The 27344-nt window shown below is 42.1% G+C and overlaps 2 pseudogenes; one reads left to right on the top strand and one right to left on the bottom strand.

The window, feature by feature from the left end:
* Nucleotides 13135–14882, top strand: Gm2286 (predicted gene 2286; annotated as a pseudogene).
* Gm8303 (predicted gene 8303) lies at nt 25171–27066 on the bottom strand (annotated as a pseudogene).

Below are 27344 nucleotides of genomic sequence, written 5' to 3'. Positions count from 1 at the left end.
GAGACACTGAAACTTATAGAGGAGAAAGTGGGGAAAAGCCTTGAAGATATGGGCACAGAGGAAAAATTCCTGAACAGAACAGCAATGGCTTGTACTGTAAGATCGAGAATTGACAAATGGGACCTAATGAAACTCCAAAGTTTCTGCAAGGCAAAAGACACCGTCAGTAAGACAAAAAGACTACCAACAGATTGGGAAAGGATCTTTACCTATCATAAACCAGATAGGGGACTAATATCCAACATATATAAAGAACTCAAGAAGGTGGACTTCAGAAAATCAAATAACCCCATTAAAAAATGGGGCTCAGAACTGAACAAAGAATTCTCACCTGAGGAATACCGAATGGCAGAGAAACGCCTGAAAAAATGTTCAACATCCTTAATCATGAGGGAAATGCAAATCAAAACAACCCTGAGATTCCACCTCACACCAGTCAGAATGGCTAAGATCCAAAATTCAGGTGACAGCAGATGCTGGCGTGGATGTGGAGAAAGAGGAAGACTCCTCCATTGTTGGTGGGATTGCAGGCTTGTACAACTACTCTGGAAATCAGTCTGGCGGTTCCTCAGAAAATTGGATATAGTACTACCGGAGGATCCAGCAATACCTCTCCTGGGCATATATCCAGAAGATGCCCCAACGGGTAAGAAGGACACATGCTCCACTATGTTCATAGCAGCCTTATTTATAATTCATTTTATCCTAACAGGGCAGCATCCTCAGCACTCCTTCCCTCTGGAAGGCTAGGAAGACCCAGAATATGAAGGCAAAATTCAGTGAGAGCCTTTTTACAGTATTCTCACACAGCAAAGGGGAGTTCATGCAAGATACATTGATGCCTGTGGATGCAAGAAGATTTTACCATATTCCCTAGAACTAGAGATACAGATGAGTGTGAAGCACCATCCTCTGCAAGTGTAACAAGTGCTCTTAAACTGTGGAGCCATCTTTCCAGCCTGCCTTCTTTTTTTAAATGCAAAACTCTCACTAAATAGAAAAGGCTAGTTTTGGACTGATAGCAATCCTCCTGCAACATGGTCCAAATTCTGGGGTTACTGGTGTACAATATTGTGTTCAATTAAATGTTTGCTATCTTAATTACTAAATCTGTTTCCTGTTGTACATAATTTGGAGTCAGAAAACATGAAAATATGAGAAGTATATAGTACTAAATAAGACTTCTAGAGTACAAACTACACTCACCAAATACTCTGATAATGTAACTGTTTGGCTGAGTCATTTGGCTGAGCAGGTTTGAGACCAGCTTGGGCTACATGAAATCCTAGATAGTTGATTAGATAGGGAGAGATTTACTTATGTAGGTAGGTAAGTAACTATATACTTCTTCTTTCATGGTGGAAGCACAGTCTCTGTGTCCTCTGTGGCTTGCTAGTAGGGATTATCCTGCCTGCGTTTCTTCCTCTTTTCTTTTCTCTTTTCTTTCTTTTTTTTTCCTTTCAACACTCTTCTCTCTTCTTTTTTTGTGAGGTTCAGTTAAAAGTGTCCATTGATTCAAATGTTTTGTTGTTGACTATTAGCAACAAGGAAGAAAACAGAAATGTGTATATATTTCAGTGTGTACTTTTGGTTACTTCAGGACACGATTTGTTCTTAGAATAGGATATTTATTTCAACCATTCTCTTCCAATTCCCTCCACAAAACTTGAGATCTTCACAGGTTTAAAGAGCAGAGTGTAAGAGATGTTAACTAGGAAGTTGACAGAGATGTGTTCATTTTCCTTTAACATATTCTCCTGGCCCAAAAAGGCAGGACTACTTATGTAACTAAATATTGCCCATGTTTCTTATTTTTCTCATTACTGTCCTTCATAGGCTGAAGCTTTGTCTTTGAAATTCACCTTACTTTCTACTATGAGAGATCCAAGGACAACCACACTGAAAAATCTGAGTTCAAAACCATGCATAAGGTAGCAATGTCTAACTGATCCTGTCAACCAGGAGCCTAACCTCCAGAAGCTGCCCATTGCTTGTCTTTTAGCTTTTAGCTTTTTCAAAAAAGTGCTGGGAAGGTAGCCATGGTCGTACAGAAACATCTTCTACTTCTTTGCCTTGCCCTTAGCCCTGTCTTCTTCCCTCAGCCTCCTGTACCCACAATCCAGGTGGGACAACTGTTAGAATGCTGGTAAATAGGAATTAGCCTAGAACTCTAAAGCAGTTAATTATAATACACAAAATTCTCTGCCATCCTAACTGATTGCCTTGTTGCAAATTCTTCGAAACTGCTCTTTATCCGGACCCTTGACCTACATAAGCTTACATAAGCTAGTCTGGAATCTTGTTTTTATCATTCTTCCTGTCATTTCAGTCATTTTCTCTTTCCACATCTTCTCATGATTTACACTGGACTTAGAATCATCTCCCATTGTGTATTATCTCTTCGTTGTATTTCATCTCCCGTGAGCCAGTATTTTTTAAAAAACATTATTTTAAGTTATGTATACATGTGTATACCTGCATGGGTTTATTGGTATCAGATGCATGCAGGTACCTACAGAATGCCGAAGAGGGCATCAAATCACTCAGAACTGGTGTTTTAGGCATGTGTGTGCTGTGTGATGTGGCTGCTGGTAAGTGAAAGGACTGTGTTGGTTTGACTAGTTATGATGCCCATAGATGAGTTATAGGTGCTTGTGAACTCTACAACTTGAGTTTTGGGAACCAAACCTGAGTCTTCTTAATTGCTGAGACTTCTAGCTAGAGCTAAAATTTATTTATTTATTTGTTTGTTTGTTTGTTTGTTTTTATGAGTCATTCTATTCGTTTACATCTCAAATGATATCCTGCTTCCCAGTTACCCACTCCACCAATCCCCCCATCCTACATCTGCCCTCCACCTACCTTTTGTCTGTATTAGAGTTCTCCCTTCATCTACCCACACTTTCCCGCTCCTCAGCTCCAACATCCCCCTATTCTGGAGCATCCAGCCTCCCTGGGTCCAAGGGCTTCCCCTCCCATTTCTGGCAAGGTCATTCTCTGCTACATATGTATCTGGAACCATGGATTCTTCCTGGTACCCTTCTTGGTTGGTGGTCTAGAATCTGGGATAACTGGGTAGTCAGGCCAGCCTCGGTTGTTCTTCTAATTTGGTTGCAATCTTCCTCTTCTTCTCCAGTCCTTCTGCCAGCTCCCCCATCAGGTTCTCTGAGTTTTTTTCTTGCATTTTCAATATAACACAAAATTGCATTTCATAGAACAGTGGATTGGGGTCATTGTTCATTTGGTAGGTGCCTCACTAGCATCGACAAAGTCCTGGGTTTGAAGTCTAGAACTGCATAAAACTGGATGTAGTAGTACATGCCTGTAATCCTAGCACTTGGGTAGAATTGGGAAGACCAGAAGTTCAAGGTCATCTTCTGATATGGAATTAGAGCACAGCTTCAGTTACAAGGCACTCTTCCTCTACATGTGTAACATAAGACATTTCTTATAATACAATGAAGCTATACAGACAATGAAGACTGTTTTGGAGAGGCAAGAGTCATTGCATTGTACTGTATATTGTAACTGGGGCATAAAAGAAACAAACTTCAAGTGTCTGAGGCTGCTATGCCTGCTTTAAAACCCTAAAAAGAGAAAAGGTGCTATTAGAGTGACTATCATCCATAAAAGTTTAGGTATACTTATTTACATATTTGTTTATTTATTGCAAGGGCCCTTATCTTCTGTGGTATGCTGAGGGAGGTCATAGGATAACTTACAGGAGTACTTCAACCATGTCCTCCTGCAGCAGACGGGAATAAATGAAAAGACCCATAGCCAGACGTTATACAGAGAGCGACACTGGAATTCTCAACCTTAAATGAAAGTTCTCTATCAAATCCCTCCCTTCATTGCTCAAGAAACCCCTTAGAAGAGGAGGGAGAAGATGTGGGTAAGCCAGAGTACTGGAGGACATGAGAACAAGGCCGTGTAAAACAATGGGTCTAAGCTCTTACACACTCACAGTGAAGGAAGTAGTAAGAAAAGGGCTTGCACAGCTCTGCACCAGGTCCTTGGAATATATATTATAGCTTTTAGCTTTAGAAGTTTATGAGACTTCTGAGTGTGAGAACAAGTGTCTTTTTTTAGGACTCATTTCCTCCTGTTGAGTTGCCATGTCCAAATTCAATATGATCATTTTTGTTTCTTGAAAATTTTATTTTGCTACAAATAAACTTAAAATGCTGAATTTTTATTTATTTATTTATTTATTTATTTATTTATTTATTTATTTATTTGTTTGTTGGGAAGGCATGTGCATTCCATGGTGAGTGGTATGCTTTGAGAGGTCAGAGGACAACTTGCAATCATCAGTATGATTTCAATATGTTGGTCCAGTGGATTAAAATCAATAAGTCAGGCTTGGTATTGGCAAGCATCTTTATCTCCTGTGCTGTTTCATTGGCTGAAATTCCTTTTCTTTTTGTTGTTGTTTGATTGTTTGCTCCTTGTTTTTTGAGACATGGTGTCAGTGTGTGTACCTCATTGTCATGGAACTCCCTTTGTAGACCAGATTGGCATTGAACTCACTGAAATTCACTTGCCTCTGCCTCTGCCTCAGCCTGGGAATAAAGGCATGGGCCAACATGACCCACCCAAATGCTTGTTTTTTGACGTACTGTTTAAATGAATATTAAAGTAATAAACTGTCAAGCGATGAACCAAGATCTTTATTTTATCTTGTTTGATAGTTTTTAAAGATATATCTGCTTTATTTTTATAGCCCTGGATGGATTTGAAATTATGACAATCTTGCTGCCTCAGCCTTTAGAGTGTTGGAATCAAAAGCTCCCATAGTGTGTGAAAATTTTATTCCTAAGTGAAATATATAGACACAGTTTATTGATAAATTATCACTTTCAATGTCTTTTGGAGAATTTAAGTAGCCAAAAATATGAGTAAACCACAGAGTAATGGAAACACAGTCTCCCAAGTTATGAGGTAAATACAAATGTCAATCTTATCTTGACACTTTCAGTATTCTCTGAGATACTGCCTGATAAGAATAACATTCTGTCACAATTGTTTGCTACACAGAAGCATCTTTGTTTTTTAAAAAATTATTATTCTTTTTATTTTTTTACAGTTCAGTCATTATCCCCCTTCTGGTCCACCCTCTGACTATCCCACATCCCATTCCTCCTCCCCCTCCCCACTTCTCCCTGTCTACAAGAGGATGTCCCCAGTCCCCCACCACTATTCCACCAGACCTCCCCACTTTCTGGGGCCTCCAGTCTCTTGAGGGTCAGATGCATCTTTTCTCACTGAGTACAGATGGGGCAGTCCTCTTCTGTATGTGTGTCAGGGGCCTTGGACCAGCCTGTGTATGCTTCCTGGTTGGTGGCTCATTGTCTGAGAGATGCTGGGGGTCCAGGTTATTTGATACTGAGAAGCATATTTGTTATCTTGTATCACATTCTATAGAAGTAGAGTCAGAGACAGGTATTTGGTTGCCTATGGAGGTAAGAGAAATAGAAATCAAAAGAATAAGGAAAATGTGCCATTTAGGAACATCTAGGCTTCTCTGATTCATGGAGGGACAGTTGTAGAGAACAAAGCACAAGGTAGAATTCTCCCCACTGGGGAAAGAAATCAGTTATGCTCCTACTCTTCCTGTTCCCCCTTCCTCTGTTAAGTTACTGTTGTATTGCTGTGAAAAGACAATATAACCAGTGAAACTTAGAAATCACTCAATTGGGGCTAGCTTACAGGTTTAGAGAGTTAGTCCAAGGCCATTCCACTGGAGAGTGGTAGCAGGCAGGCAGGGAGGGAGGCAGGCAGATGTGGCACTGGAGCAGTAGCTGAGAGCTTACATCTTGACAGCATAAAATAAGGAGAGAGAAGAAAGGCGGTGCTGGGTCTGCTGTAGGTTCTGAAATCTCAAAGACCACCGCCAGCACACCCCCTCCAAGGCCGTGCTTCTACTTCTTTTTAAACAGAACACCAACTGGGGAGGAAACATTCAAGTCTATACTTCTTTTTGTTTGTTTGTTTTTGGTTTTTTTTGTTTGTTTGTTTTTTGAGACAGGGTTTCTCTGTGTAGCCCTGGCTGTCCTGGAAATCACTCTGTAGACCAGGTTGGCCTCAAACTCAGAAATCTGCCTGCCTCTGCTTCCCAAGTGCTGCGATTAAAGGCATGCACCACCAATGCCCGGATCAAGTATATACTTCTATGGGGGTCATTTTCACTCAAACCATCACATTCTCCTCCTAAAGGTGGAGCAGGGTCTTACTTTGTAGCATTGACTAGAAGAGAACTTGTTACATTGTACTATCTAGGCAATTGTGAGGCTGGTTTGTCAGGAGATCAAGGTTATTTTCATCTATGTAGTCAGTCTATAGTATATGCGACACAATTTCAATGAACAATAATAACAGCAACAACAAACAAAACAAAACCTAATGGAGAGTTGGAGGAGTGGGGGAGATGGAGAGGGAGAAGGAAAGGGAGGAGAGGGGAGATTTGAGTTCTTGTTATGGGCTACTCCACATTGGAAGTGAACTTCCTGGTAGATGTGGTTTTGACAGCTGAGGGCAGTTCTTCAGCCAAAAGGGGGACAGCTGGAATGCTTTAGAAGCCAACTGCCTAGCAGCTGTAAGATGGACACTCTGCTGAGATGTGCATGGAATACTAATGGAGCTGTCTTTATCAGACCTTTTCAGTGCCACCCAGAAAGTCTGCTAAACAGATTTCAGAGTCTAGAGAAGGAGGAAGGGAGGGAGGGAGGGAGAGGGGGGAGGGAGGGAGGGAGAGAGGGGGATTGTTAGTTTAGGATTCCTTTGGCTCTCAGAGTCTAGAGAAAGAGGGAAGGAGGGAGGGAAGGAGGGAAGGAGGGAGGGAGGGAGGGAGGGAGGGAGGGAGGGAGGGAGGGAGGGAGGGAATGTTAGTTTAGTATTCCTTTGGCTCTTCTGCTGTGATGTATGAGAATCTATATTGGCCCCAAGTTTCAGGTTCTGCTGCTGCTGCTGCTAGCCCTAGTATTCCCATTTAAGGAGCACTGCTTTGCGCAGGCTGCCCACTCACAGTGGGTATCCAACCAATCCCCATGAACTGAATTGGATACCACATAGGCTTGTCTAATAAAATATAAGTGCTCATTAAATTTGAAGTACATGTAAATGGTGAATAATTTTAGTACAAATATATCCTATATATTGTCTGAGACAAAAATTTGTTGATGTGAAATCTACATTTAAATCTAAATATATCTGCTATATGAGATGGCTCTGATTCACCTTCGGCATCTGTATGAATGTAATGAAAACATTGCCAGTTTTACAAGATGAAAATTACAGTGAGAAAAAAAGGCATGGGAACATTCGTCTTTAATGCCAGCAGCACTAAGGTGGCAGAGGAAAGGGGACACCTGAGTTCAAGGTCACATAGCAAATTCCAGGTCAGTTGCAGATAGATCGTATGACCCTGTCAGAAAAAAAAAAAGAAAAAAAAGTAAAAACAAACTGGAAAAATTGAAAAAAAACTGAAAGTGGTGAGAAATGATCAGGGAGAAGAGATGGAATTTACTTGAGGAAATGGATCCCTTTTGACGTGAGACTGGGAGTCCTGCTTCAGTGTTATGGGCCTGTTAGTACAAAACTAACTTCAGGTGGTTCGTGCTTGCTTACCAACTCAGAACCTAATCCTGGTATAAATGCTCTGAATGAGACTCTGGTTTCCAGAAATAAGTGACTTGGGAGTTGACATTTTATCTTAATGAGTACAAAGCTGATTAAAATGAAATGCCTGCTATTATCTTTAGATCCCAAAGAGTAGAACGCACCAGGCAAATGGCTACTTCTGAAAGGTACAGACTGTATAGAGAATCTCCACTTGCCAGAGCAGAAACCAATAATTAGGAACCTCTGTGGGAAAATGTATGGGTTTAGAAGTACCTGTCCACTCTCATTGATGTACTGAGGGAGGAATCAGGGTGTCGGGTACTGAGGGAAGGATCAGGATGTCGGAATCTGAGAGTTGAACACTCTCACATGATTTGGGCATTGTCCCAAGCTGGGCATCCTAGAACTTGGGGAAGGTTAAGTAGGTGGAACCCTTGAGCCCAGGAATTGGATACCTGGCTAAAGAACAAAGCAAAACCTCATTGCCTCAAAACAAATTCTCCTGGTGGGGACCTACCTTCGGAGAGGGCACAGTTATGTGAATTTTTCCTATAGGAGCTTCATCTGTTTCTTTGTAGTGACTATGGGGTTGAGGGTAGGGTGGGGGTGGGAGGAAGTTCCCTTGAAATTCTAAGGGAGGAAAAACAAAAGAAACAGCATGACCCTTCATTTAACTCCACAACCAGTACAATCTTCTGGAGCTTTATCAGAGCCTGGTTGACCTGAGACAAGGGACATATACAACACCATGTCCCTGTAGCCATCCTCAGCACCCACTTCTAGAGGAGGTTCAGGTGAGTTAGGAAGCACAGCTAGAGCTAAAGCCTAAAAAAGAGCATTCCTTCCTCGAGCATATTGCCACTGCTTTAGAAAAGGTTTTGTCTCAGAAGTTTTGCTTTGTTTTGTTTTTTTGCTGTTGTTTGTTTTTGTATTGGTTTTAATTCAGTAAGCAATGTTTATCTCAAAAAAAAAATTACAAGGCACAGAAAATCAGTATATAGACACAATATTTTATCCAGGAAATGATGTGTGCCTCCAAGAAAAACAATACAAGGCATGAAAAAGCAGCATATAGAGACAATGCAGTATTTGCCATAGTTCTAATAGAACTGAACATTTTTAATGGCTGGGGTTGTCATTTAGTGGTAGAATATTTGATTAGCATGTTTCATGTCCTTGGTTTAATCTTCCATACAACAACAAAAAATAAATAAATAAAACAAAGCAAAAACAACTGAATAACAGCAAAACCAACAAAAGCCCCCATCATCAGACAACATGAAGAAAATGTAAGTGGACATCACATGCTTATGACAGATTTTAAAAGCTGATCTGAGAAAGCTACATAAAATGATTTCAGTCATGGAGTATACTGGAAAAGATAAAACTATGGATCAATATAGGATCAGAACTGAGGAGAACACAACATCAGCCCCAACACTGGGAATAACTGGGACCAGTGGGACTCAGGAATTCAGGAACTCCACCAGACCAGCAGCACAGGTTCCTTCTAGTCTGTCTGGACCGGTGCCCTAAGCAGACCTTGGGTACAAACTCCAAAGCCAGCCTAACACCCAAAGGCAGCTCCACTTGAAGGGGCTCTAACACACCCAGAATCAAAGGATTCCAGTATCCCAGGACCTTGGTCACCACCAGGACTTCAGGGTCCAATAGGCAGATTGAGTCCCAGAAACTTAGATACACCCAGGGTCTCAGGATCACAGGATCCCAGAAACAGCTTGACTATGAGGAGTTCTTACACAACCAGGATCACAGGAAGGATAGGCTCGACTCAGACATAGCCAGGTAAGGTAGCACTAGAGATAACCAGATGGTGGCAGGCAATAGTAAAACCATAAGCAATAGAAAACAAGATTACTTGCCATAATCAGAACCCAATTCTTCCACCATAGCAAGTCCTGGATACCCCACTACACCGGAAAAGCAAGAGTCACATCTAAAATCACTTCTCATGATGATGATAGAGGACTATAAGAAGGACATAAATAACTCCCTTAAAGAAATACAAGAGAATACAGGTAAACAGCTAGAAACACTTAAAGAGGAATCACAAAAATCTTTTAAAGAGTTACAGGAAAATACAATCAAACAGGTGAAGAAAATGACCAAAACAATCCAGGATGTAAAAACAGAACAAGAAACAATAAAGAAATCACAAAGGGAGACAATCTTGGAGTTAGAAAACCTAGGAAAGAGATCATGAGTCATAGATGCAAGCATCATCAACAGAATACAAAAGATAGAAGAAAGAATCACAGGTGCAGAAGATACCACAAAATCCATTGACACAACAGTCAAAGAAAACGCAAGAAGCAAAAGGCTCCTAACGCAAAACACCCAGGAAATCCATGATACAAGGAGAAGACGAAAGCTAAGTATAATAGGTATACAAGACAGCAAAGATTCCAACTTAAAGGGCCGGTAAATATCTTCCACAAAATTATAGAAGAAAACTTCCCTAACCTAAAGAAAGAGATGCCCATGTACATATAAGAAGTTTACAGAATTCCAAATAGACTGGACCAGAAAAGAAATTCCTGCCATTACATTATAATCAAAACACCAAATGCACTAAACAACAAAAGAATTTTAAAAGCAGTAAGGGAAAAAGGTCAAGTAACATATAAAGGCAGACCTATCAGAATTACACCAGACTTCTCACCCGAGACTATGAAAGCCAGAAGATCCTGGGCAGATGTCATATAGACCCTAAGAGACCACAAGTACCAGCCCAGACAACTATACCCAGAAAAACTCTTAAATATCATAGAAGGAGAAAACAAGATATTCCATGACAAAACCAAATTTACACAATATCTTTCCACAATTCCAGCCCTACAAAGGATAATAGATGGAAAACACCAACACAAGGAGTGAATGTACACCCTAGAATAAGTAAGAAAATAATCTTTCAACAAACTCACACAGACATAGTGCCACCTCTAACAACAAACATAATAGGAAGTAACAATCACTTTTCCTTAATATCTCTTAATATGAAAATTAATATTACCAACATATCCTAATCAATTGAAATTCAAAAATATGTGGAATTAGAAATTAGTTGGATATCACCCAGTGGTTTCTCTAATTTGGTAAATGGAGAAATAGGTCCAATACTGTACAATCCATACACTTTCTGCTTGTTTGTAAGTGACAGTATCTTTCTGTGTGCTACATAATGGTCTTGAAATCATGCTTCTCCTATCTCAGCCTCTTTATTAGTAGCATTTTTATTTGAGGTTTTCCCACTATACTATGGTTTTCAGAACAGATTACTTATTTCAAACTTATTCACACAGCCAAAAGAAACAGACAATTAATTTGGAAGGGGGCTTGTAAGAGAAAAGCAAAGAGTGAGACATGATTTGCTTGATATTTATAATTATTGTATCAATTTTGAAGAAGAGGACTTTATAAGTTACTCTTATTCTGAAATGAATGCTTTTCAAAATCATCACAGCCAATGAACCAGAATCTTACCCTCACCTAACCTGTGTGTCACTCTCCAAGCAGAACATTGTTCATTGAAACAGTTAATGGATGACTTCATACATAGACCATCTTAATACACATGCCATTTCTTAAATGAATGTAACCTATTCTCTGTGGGCTGAGAATAACAAAAATCATTCAAGTCAAATAGCCTTGACCATAGCAGAAAATCTATCCCAAAATCAGCCTACAATTCATTCCTCGGCACAGCAGAAGTCTCAGCTCTTAGCTTAGCTGCTATGGAGGTAAAATCCTTTGGTGATATGAGGGACATTCAGGTACAGCCTATTACAATGAACTCTAATGTCCAAAAATTGTTCTTATTTTGGGTTTGAACCACAATAAGAGCAAAGATTTTAAGCTCTACTAAAAACAAAATAAAACAAACAAAAAAACTTTATCTATGTATGTTCATTAAAAATTGTGATGTATTATTTTAAAATATCATACAGTTAATATATTTGACATTATTTAAAATTTATATTGAGAAAATATGTATTTTAAGTATTTTTGTAGACAAGCATCTACAAAAGACTGTTCAATTGATTGTTTTATATGAAATAAATTTTATAATACTCATTTTTATTGTCCTAATACTTTATAAATTTTAAAGAATATGATAAAAAATGAAAGGTATAGCAGGTATTGAATGGGCAGTCCCTGGGAGGAGTTGGGGTCCAAAAGGGAAAAAAGAATGTGATATAAGTCTATTTACTCAAACTATGTTTTTAAATGTTAACAAATTCAGATGAATTGAAATTATGTATGTTTTCTCGTTACAAATCAATAAAAGTTAAATTTAAAAAGAATCTCTTTCCTTTATACTTTCTTTAATACACTCTCACCAAGCAGTACATTCAGCCTTTCTTATGTCTCTATAGAATAATTTTCTGAGTACAAATACAAGCATGTATTTTTAGTGTACCCTGTACACATAGTCCTAAAATAAGGGCAGTTTTGAAATCTCTTGGCTTTGTAAGATGAAAGTAAGATAAGGTTGCCCATGTCCTAAAACGTCAGACCTTAGTGTTTAGGAAATACAATAGCAGAGAAGGGGAAACTTAGAGTTGTGGTAGAAATCTGCCACATTGATTTACCTATATGAACCAGGATGCCATGTAGTTGACATACTGGATGATCTTGAAGTTTTCTAAGATTTTCAATGCATTTTGTCCTTTAGGTGATAGGTTTCACAATAAAATAAAATGTCATCTTTAAAAAAAACAAAACAAAACAAAAAACAACTATGAATCAAAGAACAATGGTTGTCAGTGTTCAGGAAGAGAGAGGTGTAGAGCTCAGAGGAATTTTAGAACAGTATAATTGTTTTAGATGAATTTATAATGGTGGTTACATCTCATAACACTTTTATCAAAAGCCATAGAATGTATAATGAGAAGCACCCCTATTTTTGATTCAAAGTTTTGGGTGACGATGGTCTGTCAGTGTCTGGTCTCAGATTTGGAGAGTGGGGAAGACTGCATATGGAACATTGGGCTTTATGGGAAATGTTGGTAGCTGAGAACTTAAAACTATTGTCAAAACCAAATGTTTTATGCTGACTCCAGGGACGGACTGGCTCAGGGCAGTGAGGGAATGAAGTCAAGAAAAACGGCAACAGAAAGCTGCAATGGAACAGTCTGCCTCTCTACCTGGGAAACCACAGTTCCCTGCGAGCGCAACACGTTTATTATATGGTCTCCAGAAGCCATTTCCCTGTCAAAGCCACAGAGAAGCCATTTCTCCCAAATCCATCAGATGCTGTGAAGCCTATATGGCCACATTTACCCCCCAGAGAAGTAGCTGGAGGCACCTAGAGAGACACTGTGGAGTTCAAAGGTCATGCTTCCGGTGCTTCCGGTCCCCATAGTACAAAGTGGCCGCATATCCTTGCCCCCCCCCCAAGTAGCTGGAGGCACCTAGAGACACTGTCAAGTCCAAAGGTCACGCTTCCTGGTGCTTCCGGTCCCCACAGTACACAGTGGCCACATGTTCCCCTAGAAGTAGCTGGAGGCACCTAGAGACAGTGTAGAGTTCACAGGTCACACTTCCGCTGCTTCCGGTCCCCACAGTACTTAAAGGCCCATCACTGGCAGGTGGCATCACTCGTATCCTGAGCCTTGAAGGTGAAATGGCGGCGGCAGGTGGAGGCGTCAAGTCTGTGGCTGGTGAGGACTTGGCTGTGCCTTTCGACCCTGAGGGTAGCAGGGGCCCAGACATAGAACTTGGACATGGTAGACCCATGACGAGAAGCCAGAGAGGAGTCAGCCAGACCCCGAAAGGCCGGAAAGGGGGCCAAGGTGGCCAAGGCGGGAAAGGCAACAAAGGCCACAGCGGGCCCCCGCCTCCTCAAACCCAGAGCAGTAGCAAGGGGAAGCAGCCCAGCCAAAACCTAAGGGCAGAGCATGCAGGCGGGCCCCCGCTTCCAGGAGCCCGAGCAGCGCCTACTCGGTCTCAGCCCCAGCCATCGTCCTCTCGGAGCTCTGGGCTGAGCAGCAGCCACCATTTTGAACGATCTGTGGGGAACCTAGAAGCCCCGGAGAGCACCCTCATTAGCACCACCGCCACTGCTGCCGCCACCTCGCTGGGCTTTGTGGCTTTCCACCAAGCCCTTCGCACTGGCGCTGGTCCTCGCAGCCATGTCCCCGGGTCCAGCCATGCTGGGAGGGACCCGTCCACCCCTGCTGGCCAAGAATGGCCACAGGCCAGGGCGCACGAAGAAGACGATGACAGTGATGGCGATGACAGTGAAGACCCCAGAGGTAGCAGCAGCACCGAAGGCCTGGTTCTCCGCTCCTGAGTCGTCCCTCATCCAAGCAGTGCAGCAGAGGTGGTCTTCCTCGAAGCTTGCCCTGAAACCCAGCGTGCTAGCTGGAATTTACATCCTAGGCCCACTGCACGGGTTCCTGTTGCTCACAGCAGTAGCACAAGGTCCAGGTCCCAGAGAGGCAGCAGCCATGCCACCCCGAGCCAAGGCCGAAGCACAAGGTCCAGTTCCCAGAGAGGCAGCAGCAGTGCCACCCTGAGCCGAGGCCGAAGCACGAGCTCCAGTTCTCAGAGAGGCAGCAGCCCTGCCACCCCGAGCCGAGGCCGAAGCACAAGGTCCAGTTCCCAGAGAGGCAGCAGCCATGCCACCCCGAGCCGAGGCCGAAGCACAAGGTCCAGTTCCCAGAGAGGCAGCAGCCATGCCACCCCGAGCCGAGGCCGAAGCACAAGGTCCAGTTCCCAGAGAGGTAGCAGCCATGCCACCCTGAGCCGAGGCCGAAACACGAGCTCCAGTTCTCAAAGAGGCAGCAGCCGTATCACCCCGAGCCGAGGCCGAAGCACGAGGTCCAGTTTCCAGATCAGGTCCAGCCTGATCCGAGTGAGCCAGTCCTCCTGCAATAGGCCTGCAGTTCCAAGGAGAGCCTCCTGAGCAACCAGTCTCTCCTCCTCCAAGGCGCCCAGTTCATATGGGAGCCTCTTCCTCTTTCCCTTCTTGTAGTCTAGATCCCTTCCCTGGGCAGTATTATAAAGGTGCCAGTTCTTCCTCCTCACAGTTCTCCTGTGTTTCAAGTTCCTATTCATTCCCAAATAAGTCACAAGATCGAGGATCCTCACCTGCATTAAGCTCTGTCTTGGGTCCTAGTCCTAACACCCTTTGGCAGGCCTTGATACCTGACCTGGATTACCTTGATTCTTCCTCTTCTGGAGAGTCAGAGGAAGAAATATAGGATGTTCCTCACTCTCTTACAGAGGAGGACATGTAGAGGATATCCCCTTATTCCCATACTCCGCCCTGGCTGTAATTCATTGTGAGGGTTCACACAGTCTCGTAAAAGGAATTGGCACTTACCCACTATTGGCTGTGCAATTATCTGGGAGGTTTCTAGAGTTTCTACCTATTCACCAGTAGTCTGAGCAGTTTTGAAGTCCCCTGTTATTCTCACCCCAACTATCTAGCACTTATAAGACTTTGATTCGCTTCAGTACCCCCTTTTATCTTTAAAACAGCCTGGGTTGTTTGTTTGTTTTTTGGTTTGGGTGGCTTTTTTATTCCAAGTTGCTTTTCTGTAATTAAGTACTTTAATAAAATAAGTTCTATTTTAAAACAAAACAAAACATGTTTATTATATAGATTTGAACAAGGAGGCAGAAATATTATATACAGATAAACAAGAAGACAGGATTTATAGGTTCAAGGAGATAGGTTTAGCTAAGGTAGGTAGGAGCTGTCTCTATAGGGGAGCTACATCTGGAGAGCTATGATGGACATATTTTGCATATGTTATCAACATTCATTCTCAGCCCCTTAATGCATTCCAGATAAGCTACATCTTCAGCCCAATGTGAGTCCAAGTTAATGTGTTACCTTTCTTTTCACTCTCGCTTTTTTTAAAACAGTATTTGATATACTACTTAGTTATAATACATAATGTATGGCAGGATATTATTTACAGATTTAATATGTTTGTTCTTTCCTCCATGCTGGAACACATATTCTGTGGAGCCAAGATCTTTATTTTGTTGATTGATGTAGGCGAAGTGGTCAGTACAGCCATAGACACATGCAAAGCATTTAGTACATATTTTTTGGATGGGTGGATGGATGGATGGATGGGTGGGTGGGTGTGTGGATGGGTGGGTGGATAGATGGGTAGGTGGGTGGATGGGTGGGTAAGTGAACACATGGCAAACAGTGGCTTGTCTTTGGGTTAATGGTTAAGTCCACAACGAAATGGAGAGAGCTGGTGGTGAGTAGCTGACAGAGGAGCCACATTTGTCTGAAACCCTAGGTCTATCAGAGAACACAAGGGCTGAATTTGAAGAGGGGTTCATTTACCCCAACAGGATTTCTATACATTCAAATCTGACCTGTGTAGAAAAAAATATGTCTCATATGAAGGAGGGAAGGGGCCTGCTGGTCTTTTGAGCTGACAGTAATAGTCCTCTACAAACATATCTCTAGTAGATGGTGCTTGATCAAGATGGCAATGCTGTCCCCACTTGTGCAAATGCAATGGAACCTGGGCCTTCTCTGAATGCCAGGGTATTGAGGTAGGATAGGGGGAAGGAGGATGGGATGGGGGGGGTCTGAAGGGGAAAGCAGGAAAGCAGATAACATTTGAAATGTAAGTTAAAAAAATATCCAATTGTGGGAACTAAAAAAGGGGGCCCTGGGGAAGAGGAGGAAGGGGGGAAGGCCCACTATCTGCCAGAGTTCCACCTATGCTCTGGACAGACATGTGTGGGAAGGCTGCCTGACTATTTCCACTCAGCCCCTGGTGGGCATACAAGCCTCTGACCCATTTTCGGGAGGTGGTCAAGGGGCAGCTCAACCTAGGAGCCCCTGGGCTACTTTCCTAAAGCCTCGGGGTTATGGGAGAGAGGGATGAGGGAAGAGAGGTTCTCACACCCATGAGAGTTAGCACAGCGAATTTTGACTCGAGCACATGAAGGCCTTCCATCGAAAAATTAGAAATGGCTCATTAGGAGACCAGTAGTAGATGCTCACAGTCATCTATGGAATGGAACACAGGGCCCCCAATGGAGGAACTAGAGAAAGTACCCAAGGAGCTGAAGGGGTCTGCAACCCTATAGGTGGAATAACAATATGAACTATCCAGTACCCCCAGAGCTTGTATCTCTAGCTGCATATGTAACCAGAAGATGGCCTAGTCATCCATCATTGGGAGGAGAGGCCCCTTGGTATTGCAAAACTTATATGCCCCAGTACAGGGGAATGCCAGGGCCAAGAAGTGGGAGTGGGTGGGTAGGGGAACAGGGCAGAGGAAGGGTATAGGGGAATTTTGGGATAGCATTTGAAATGTAAATGAAGAAACTATCTAATAAAAAAGAGGATTAGATAGAGAACACAAAGTAAGGATAACCCTCTTCCAGTTCTAAAGAGAAGAAAAAGTAGATACATTTAAATGTTCTTTGGAATGATTCAAAGCTCAGATATTTTCTTACCTAAATTTCACATCAACTAAACTTATAGCCGCTTTGATGACTATAGAAGTATGCTTTCCACTTTCAGTATTTACGAATCAGAAAGCAAGCAAATAGACTTTATTGTCAATCACCAAAGAGAAACTTTACTACTCTGCCAAACCCATATTTCAAAAAAAAAAAAAAAGATTTTTGCTGCTGGTTCTATCCAAACCTGAATTGTCCTTTAGACAGGTGAAGTAATTTTCTAATAAATATATTGCCTCAAAAAAAAAAAGAAAAAAAAGGAGAAAGCCTATCCCATCCTCCTATCCTCCAAGTGCAGTGGGCCTTGATGAGCAGAGACATTCTATGGTTTTAGAGTTTTGTTAGAAAAATACAGGGAGAGAGAGAGAGAGAGAGAGAGAGAGAGAGAGAGAGAGAGAGAGAGAGAGAGAGAAGGGAATAAGAGGGAGAGAGGAGAGGAGGGGGGAAGGGGAGGGGGGACGGCGAGGGGAGGGGGAAGGGGAGGGGAGGGGGGAAGGGGAGAGGAGAGGAGAGGAGAGGAGAGGAGAGGAGAGGAGAGGAGAGGAGACATGAGAGGAGAGGAGAGGAGAGGAGAGAAGAAGACAGAGGAGAGAGGAGTGAGAGGGTGAGAGTGAGAAGTAAGAGAGAGGTGAGTAAGAGAGCAAGGAGTGGCTGAACAGCCCCTTTTATTGTCTTTACTTTTGCTAGGTAATTGGGGAGGAGTTTAGCCTGAATGTCAGAAGCTTGGGCCATTGCCTACATGACTTCTAGCCATGCTTCTCTTGTGGGGGCTGTGGTGGGCAGTAACTTAGGCAGGGGCAGGAGTTCCAGGAACATGAGGGAATGCCTACCTTGTCATGTAGATGAATTATCATGCTTCTAGGATTCAGACCTCAGTTCAACTGGAGACAAACCTGTCTGTGCATAGCCTAATGCACCACATCCAATAAAAACTAAAAAAAAATAAAAGAAAAATCAGCAAATGCTCTTAACTGCAGAAACATTTCTCAAGCTAGCCCCCCCCCCCAACATTATATTTAAAAAACATACTTTGTAGAACAAATTTTCACCCTGGTAAAATTCCTGCTATCCATTTAAAAGGCACAAGAACAACTTTGGAATACTTTTTAAAAAGGGAGGAATGGTTTATTTGGTAACAAGGAATACAAAGAAATTTTTTTTTGAGGTTTCCCATCACATATGGTTTATTTAGTCAATTTTTCCATTTTTATTAGATATTTAGCTCATTTACATTTCCAATGCTAAACCAAACGTCCCCCATACCCACCCACCCCCACTCCCCTAACCACCCACTCCCCCTTTTTGGCCCTGGCGTTCCCCTGTACTGGGGCATATAATGTTTGATAGTCCAGTGGGCCTCTCTTTGCAGTGATGGCCGACTAGGCCATCTTTTGATACATATGCAGCTAGAGACAAGAGCTCCGGGGTACTGCTTAGTTCATATTGTTGTTCCACCTATAGGGTTGCAGATCCCTTTAGCTCCTTGGGTACTTTCTCTAATTCTTCCATTGGGGGCCCTGTGGTCCATTCAATAGCTGACTGTGAGCATCCACTTGTGTGTTTGCTAGGCCCGGGCATAGTCTCACAAGAGACAGCTATATCTGGGTCTTTTCAGCAAAATCTTGCTAGTGTATGCAATGGTGTCAGCGTTTGGAAGCTGATCATGGGATGGATCTCTGGATATGGCAATCACTTGATGGTCCATCCTTTTGTCACACTTCCAAATTTTGTCTCTGTAACTCCTTCCATGGGTGTTTTGTTTCCTATTCCAAGAAGGGGCAAAGTGTCCACACTTTGGTCTTCATTCTCTTGAATTTAATGTGTATAGCAAATTATATCTTATATCTTGGGTATCCTAAGTTTCTGGGCTAATATCCACTTATCAGTGAGTACATATTGTGAGAGTTCCTTTGTGATTGGGTTACCTCACTCACGATGATGCCCTCCAGGTCCATCCATTTGGCTAGGAATTTCATAAATTCATTATTTTAATAGCTGAGTAGTACTCCATTGTATAAATGTACCACATTTTCTGTATCCATTCCTCTGTTGAGGGGCATCTGGGTTATTTCCAGCATCTGGCTATTATAAATAAGGCTGCGATGAACATAGTGGAGCATGTGTCCTTCTTACCGGTTGGGGCATCTTCTGTATATATGCCCAGAAGCGGTATTGCTGGATCTTCCGGTAGTACTATGTCCAATTTTCTGAGGAACCGCCAAACTGATTTCCTGAGTGATTGTACAAGTTTGCAATCCCACCAACAATGGAGGAGAGTTCCTCTTTCTGCACATCCTAGCCAGCATCTACTGTCACCTGAATTTTTCATCTTAGCCATTCTGACTGGTGTGAGGTGGAATCTCAGGGTTGTTTTGATTTGCATTTCCCTGATGATTAAGGATGTTGAACATTTTTTCAGTTGCTTCTCTGCCATTCGGTATTCCTCGGGTGAGAAATCTTTGTTCAGTTCTGAGCCCCATTTTTTAATGGGGTTATGGAGTCTACCTTCTTGAGTTCTATATATATTGGATATTAGTCCCCTGTCCGATTTGGGATAGGTAAAGATCCTTTCCCAATCTGTTGGTGGTCTTTTTGTCTTATTGACAGTGTCTTTTGCCTTGTAGAAGCTTTGCAATTTTATGAGGTCCCATTTATCGATTCTCGATCTTACAGCACAAGCTGTTGCTGTTCTATTCAGGAATTTTTCCCCTGTACCCATATCTTCGAGGCTTTTCCCCACTTTCTCCTCTATAAGTTTCAGTGTCTCTGTTTTTATGTGGAGTTCCTTAATCCACTTAGATTTGACCTTAGTACAAGGAGATAGTAATGGATCAATTCGCAATCTTCTACATGATAACAGCCATTTGTGCCTGCACCATTTGTTGAAAATGCTGTCTTTTTTCCACTGGATGGTTTTAGCTTTCTTGTCAAAGATCAAGTGACCATAGGTGTGTGGGTTCATCTCTGGGACTTCAATTCTGTTCCATTGGTCTACTTGTCTGTCGCTATACCAGAACCATGCAGTTTTTATCACAAATGTTCTGTAGTACATCTTTAGGTCGGGCATGGTGATTGCACCAGAGGTTCTTTTATCCTTGAGAATAGTTTTTGCTATCCTAGGTTTTTTGTTATTCCAGATGAATCTGCCAATTGCCCTTTCTAATTCGTTGAAGAATTGAGTTGGAATTTTGATGGGGATTGCATTGAATCTGTAGATTGCTTTTGGCAATATAGCCATTTTTACTATATTGATCCTGCCGATCCAGGAGCATTGGAGATCTTTCAATCTTCTGAGATCTTCTTTAATTTCTTTCTTCAGAGACATGAAGTTCTTGACATACAGATCTTTCACTTCCTTAGTTAGAGTCACGACTAGGTATTTTATATTATTTGTGGCTATTGAGAAGGGTGTTGTTTCCTTAATTTCTTTCTCAGCCTGTTTGTCCTTTGTGTACAGAAAGGCCATTGACTTGTTTGAGTTAATTTTATATCCAGCTACTTCATTGAAGCTGTTTATCAGGCTTAGGAGTTCTCTGGTGGAATTTTTAGGGTCACGTATATATACTATCATATCATCTGCAAAAAGTGATATTTTGACTTCTTCCTTTCCAATTTTTATCCCCTTGATCTCCTTTTGTTGTCTAATTGCTCTGTCTAGGACTTTAAGTACAATGTTGAATAGGTAGGGAGAGAGTGGACAGTCTTGTCTAGTCCCTGATTTTAGTGGGATTGCTTCAAGCTTCTCACCATTTACTTTGATGCTGGCTACTGGTTTGCTGTAGATTGCTTTTATCATGTTTAGGTATGGGCCTTGAATTCCTTATCTTTCCAAGACTTTTATCATGAATGGGTGTTGGATTTTGTCAAATGCTTTCTCAGCATCTAATGAGATGATCATGTGGTTTTTGTCTTTGAGTTTGTTTATATACTGGATTACGTTGATGGGTTTCCGTATATTGAACTATCCCTGCATCCCTGGGATGAAACCTACTTGGTCAGGATGGATGATTGTTTTGATGTGTTCTTGGATTCGGTTAGCAAGAACTTTATTGAGGATTTTTGCATCAATATTCATAAGGGATATTGGTCTGAAGTTCTCTATCTTTGTGGGGTCTTTTTGTGGTTTAGGTATCAGAGTAATTGTGGCTTTACAGAATGAGTTGGGTAGAGGTCCTTCTGTTTCTATTTTGTGGAATAGTTTGTGAAGAACTGGGATTAGATCTTCTTTGAAGGTCTGATAGAACTCTGCACTAAAACCATCTGGTCCTGGGCTTTTTTTGGTTGGGAGATTATTAATGACTGCTTCTATTTCTTTGGGGGATATCGGGCTGTTTAGATCATTAACCTGATCTTGATTCAACTTTGGTACCTCGTATCTGTCTAGAAACTTCTCCATTTCATCCAGGTTCTCCAGTTTTGTTGAGTATAGCCTTTTGTAGAAGGATCTGATGGTGTTTTGGATTTCTTCAGGATCTGTTGTTATGTCTCCCTTTTCATTTCTGATTTTGTTAATTAGAATGCTTTCCCTGTGCCCTCTAGTGAGTCTGGCTAAGGGTGTGTCTATCCTGTTGATTTTCTCAAAGAACCAGCTCCTCTTTTGCTTGATTCTCTGAATAGTTCTTCTTGTTTCCACTTGGTTGATTTCGCCCCTGAGTTTGATTAATTCCTGCCGTCTACTCCTTTTGGATGAATTTGCTTCCTTTTGTTCTAGAGCTTTTAGGTGTGTTGTCAAGCTGCTAGTGTATGCTCTCTCTAGTTTCTTTTTGGAGGCACTCAGAGCTATGAGTTTTCCTCTTAGAAATGCTTTCATTGTGTCCCATAAGTTTGGGTATGAGGTGGCTTCATTTTCATTGAACTCTAAGAAGTCCTTAATTTCTTTCTTTATTCCTTCCTTGACCAAGGTATCATTGAGAAGAGTGTTGTTCTGTTTCCACGTGAAAGTTGGCTTTCTATTATTTATTTTGTTATTGAAGATCAGCCTTAGTGCATGGTGATCTGATAGGATGCATGGGACAATTTCAATATTTTTGTATCTGTTGAGGCCTGTTTTGTGACCTATTATGTGGTCAATTTTGGAGAAGGTACCATGAGGTGCTGAGAAGAAGCTATATCCTTTTGTTTTAGGATAAAATGTTCTGTAGATATCTGTCAGATCCATTTGTTTCATAACTTCTGTTAGTTTCACTGTGTTCCTGTTTAGTTTCTGTTTCCATGATCTGTTCTTGGTGAAAGTGCTGTGTTGAAGTCTCCCATTATCATTGTGTGATGTGCAATGTGTGCTTTGAGATTTACTAAAGTTTCTTTAATGAATGTGGCTGCCCTTGTATTTGGATCATAGATATTCAGAATTGATAGTTCCTCTTGGAGGGTTTTTCCTTTGATGACAATGAAGTGCCCCTCCTTGTCTTTTCTGATGACTTTGGGTTGGAAGTCAATCTTACCAGATATTAGGATGGCTACTCCATCTTGTTTCTTCAGACCATTTGCTTGGAAAATTGTTTTCCAGCCCTTCATTCTGAGGTAGTGTCTATCTTTTTCTCTGAGATGAGTTTCCTGTAAGCCGCAAAATTGGGTCTTATTTGTGCAGCCAGTTTGTTAGTCTATGTCTTTTTATTGGGGAGCTGAGACCATTGATATTAAGAGATATTAAGGAAAAGTAGTTGTTGCTTCCTGTTATTTTTGTTGTTAAAGTTGGCATTCTGTTCTTGTGGATGTCTTCTTTTAGGTTTGTTGATGGATTACCTTCTTGTTTTTTTCTAGGGTGTTGTTCCCGTCCTTGTATTGGTTTTTTTCTGTTATTATCCTTTGAAGGGCTGGATTCGTGGAGAGATAATGAGTGAATTTGGTTTTGTCGTGGAATACTTTGGTTTCTCCATCTATGGTAATTGAGAGTTTGGCTGGGTATAGTAGCCTGGGCTGGAATTTGTGTTCTCTTAGTGTCTGTATAACATCTCTCCAGGCTCTTCTGGCTTTCATAGTCTCTGGTGAAAAATCTGGTATAATTCTGATAGGCTTGCCTTTATATGTTACTTGACCTTTTCCCTTACTGCTTTTAGTATTCTGTCTTTATTTAGTGCATTTGTTGTTCTGATTATTATGTGTCGGGAGGAATTTCTTTTCTGGCCCAGTCTATTTGGAGTTCTGTAGGCTTCTTGTATGTTCATGGGCATCTCTTTCTTTAGATTTGGGAAGTTTTCTTCAATAATTTTGTTGAAGATGTTTGCTGGTCCTTTGAGTTGAAAATCTTCATTCTCATCCACTCCTATTATCCGTAGGTTTGGTCTTCTCATTGTGTCCTGGATTTCCTGGATGTTTTGAGTTAGGAGCTTTTTGCATTTTCCATTTTCTTTGATTGTTGTGCCGATGTTCTCTATGGAATCTTCTGCACATGATATTCTGTCTTCCATCTCTTGTATTCTGTTGCTGACGCTCGAATCTATGGTTCCAGATTTCTTTCCTAGGGTTTCTATCTCCAGTGTTGCCCCACTTTGTGTTTTCTTTATTGTGTCTACTTCCCTTTTTAGGTCTAGTATGTTTTTGTTCATTTCCATCACCTGTTTGGATGTTTTTTCCTCTTTTTATGTAAGGACTTCTACTTGTTTGATTGTGTTTTCCTGTTTTTCTCTAAGGACTTGTAAATCTTTAGCAGTGTTCTCCTGTATTTCTTTAAGTGAGTTATTAAATTCCTTCTTGATGTCCTCTACGATCATCATGAGATATGTTTTTAAATCCGGGTCTAGCTTTTCGGGTGTGTTGGGGTGCCCTGGAATGGGCGAAGTGGGAGTGCTGGATTCTGATGATGGTGAGTGGTCTTGTTTCCTGTTAGTAAGATTCCTACCTTTACCTTTCGCCATCTGGTAATCTCTGGATTTAGTTGTTATAGTTGACTCTCTTTAGAGATTGTTCTTCTGGTGATTCTGTTACTGTCTATCAGCAGACCCGGGAGACAGACTCTCTCCTCTGAGTTTCAGTGCTCAGAGCACTCTCTGCTGGCAAGCTCTCTTACAGGGAAGGTGCACAGATATCTTGTGTTTGGACCACCTCCTGGCCGAAGAAGAAGGCCCAAAACAGGACCTTTCCCAGAAGCTGTGTTGCTTTGGCAGTTCCCAGAAGCTGTCAGCTTCTGTGGTGCAGACTCTCACCTGTGCAGACTAATTTCCTAAGTTTGGCAGAGTCCCAGAACCAAGGTGGCGCCTGCAGCTCCTGAGGCTGAGGCCTTCTGATCCAGGTGGACACCTGTCCTCTGGTCGGGAAGGTGGCCGACTGTCTGCGGCCTGAAAAGGGTGCTACCTCAGCGGCTCTGTGGCTCTGCCTGTCCCAAAAGCTGTCCGGTTCTGTGGTGTACCCTCTCACCTGTTCAGACTAATTTCCTAAGTTCGGCGGAGTCCCGGAACCAAGGTGGCGCCCGCTGCCTAGTCAATTTTTTAATTAGATATTTTCTTTATTTACATTACAAATATTATCCCCTTTCGTAGTTCCCCCTCCGAAAATCCCCTATCCTCTCCCCCCTCTCCCTGCTCCCCAACCCACCCACTCCTGCTTCCTCCCCAGGTATTCCCCTTTACTGGGGAATAGAACCTTCAAGGGCCAAGGGCCTCTCTTCCCATTGATGACTGACTAGGCCACACTCTTCTACATATGCAGCTAGAGGCACAAGTGCCTCCTTGTGTTTTCTTTGATTCATGGTTTAGTCCCTGGGAGCTCTGGGGTTGCTGGTTAGTTCATATTGTTGTTTCTCCTAGGGGGCTGAATACCCCTTCAGCTCCTAGGTTATTTTCTCTAGCTCCTTCATTGGGGATCCTGTGCTCAGTCTAATGGATGACTATGAGCATCCACTTTTGTATTAGTCAGGCACTGGCATAGCCTCTCAGGAGACAGCTATATCAGGCTCCTGTCAGCAAGCTCTTGGCATCTGCAATAGTGTCTGGGTTTTGTGGTTTTTTACAGTATGGATCCCCAGGTGGGGCAGTCTCTGGATGGTCATTTCTTCAGTCTCTGGTTCATACTTTGTCTCTGTAACACCTTCCATGGGTATTTTGACCCCCCTTCTAAGAAGGATCAGAGTATCCACACTTTGGTCTTCTCTCTTGTGGTGGTTGGACTGCAGGGGCCAGATGGATGGTTCCACTCAGGAATCACTCCCTCAGACCAGATCTTCTGAGATTCAGATGCCATAGTTGCATGTATCTTCTAGACAGAGGGGCTGGCCTCTGTGCTTTCTGGGGTACCAGTTGCTGTTGCAGTTTCCTTCTTGTCTTTAGGCTGCATGGTAGGAAACAGAAATACTCCCTTGATTTTGATGGAATCTGTGAGAAACAGGGTGAGTCGACCCATACCCATGCCCCAGCCAGCCGTTGGGGGCAACCCATATTCCAGGGCAGCACAGAAGTTTTCATCTATGAACATGGAATCATCATCACCAGCAGCCTGGGTCTTGGATTGCTCTTCAAACTATAATTTCTGCCATATGGGATCGTTCAGCTTAGTGTAGGCATCACATACATCCTTCTCAGGACAAACAGCTCAAAATGCTCAGTTAAATCCTCTTTGGAGTGGTGCCATTTGGTCTAAGGACTCATAATCTGTGGGTGATCACAGAAGAATGTAGGACTGATGCATGTCACTTCGAGGAATGTTCCAACAAGCTTATCAAGGAGCTTGGCTGTGGTCCTAGGTGGGGGGCATTCAACAGCTTTTGCAACAGAAATATCAAGAATTTTTCAAGTTTCTTCTATTTCAAAGAGACTGGTTTCTGGCAGCTTCATACCTAGGGCTTTCTCAAACACTTCTACCATGCTGATTCTCCTGAAGGGTGGAGTGAAGTAAGTTTCACAGGCTTGGACTTCTGGCCTGTCTGGGCGGCAGGTGATCTTGTAACTGCTGGTAATGCTTTCTACCATCCCTGACAGCATCTTCTCTGTGATTTCCATGAGGTCATGACTGTCTGCATAGACCATGTAGAACTCACAGGTGGTGAATTCAGAATGTGAGTCAAATCAATCCCTTCACTCCAGAACTGGTGCCCAATTTCATAAACCCTGTCAATGGCACCAACAGCCAGCATCTTATGGTAGGGTTCTGGAGCAATTCTCATACATAAGTTCATTTTCCTGCTCATTGTGATAGGTGATGAAAGGCTTGGCTGAAGCTCCCCCAGGGATGATGCTCATCATGGGAGTTCCAAAGTCCAGGGATCCCAGCTCATCTAAGAAACTTCTTATATCTGTGATTATCTTTAGAGAAGATGACAAATTTCTATCTCACAAACTCCTTCAGTATCAAGCCCAAATATCTCTGAAGAGACCTTATTTCCTTGTCTTTGAAGGCCAAAATGAAGCTGAGGCACATGTGCAAGCAGAGGGACAGAAGTGTGATCTCCTGGGGGATGGTGCTCAGCTTGTCCTTCTTGGTTTTCCCTGGATTACCCTCAACTCTAATTATATCTCCCTGATGCAGTTTTTATTGAGATGCACACATTCTTCCTCTGATTTATAATTCCTGGAGTTGGCCATGACTTGTAACTTGACCTCCTCTCCTCAAAGGTCATAGAAGATGAATTTTCCCCAGACACTCTCTTGGATGTGACCTGCCACTTATGTTGTTAGTCAGGTGATCCCCAGGCTGCAGGTGACTGTATTCTTGAATGAACCGAGTGAATGAGATGTCCACATGGTACTTGGGTGGGTATGAGTCCTCTGTACTGAACTTCAGCTGCTGGACTTTGGATCCTGTAATATTGATTTGGGTCCAGAGTCTCCTCCTCAGCACCCACACCAATGTCAGCAGTGGGGTTGGTGGTGACAGCAGCAGTAGTCTTGTTTAGCTGTTTCTCATTGAGCTCTTTCCACTTGGCCTTTCTCTTCCAGTTTCTTCTCAGCTTTCAGGTGCCTCTTCAGCTCATTTTTGCTTAATTTCAACTCAACATCCACTTTGACTTTACTCTCCTGCAGTGTGGCCATTTCCCCCACTCTGTATTCTCACTTTTGAAAGTCTTTTTATTGCCTCCTAGTCTTTGCCATAATTGCATGTAAAAACTTATGTTGTGAAAATGTTTATTTCCTATTACTGTTATGCCCTGAGACTATCACCTGACTGTTTTCATTGTAGCCATCATAACACAATTATTTCAACTACAATGATTCTGTTACAAAACCTTATACTTACTAAAAAGACAGTATCTTTTGGGAACATATTTTTAAACGAGAAAAGGGAATTTTATTGACAAAATGAACTCATATATCTGCATG

Source organism: Mus musculus, chromosome X (genome assembly GCF_000001635.26).
Source record: "Mus musculus strain C57BL/6J chromosome X, GRCm38.p6 C57BL/6J".
Taxonomy (NCBI): Eukaryota; Metazoa; Chordata; class Mammalia; order Rodentia; family Muridae; genus Mus; species Mus musculus.
This window is presented reverse-complemented; position numbering and strand designations above follow the sequence as displayed.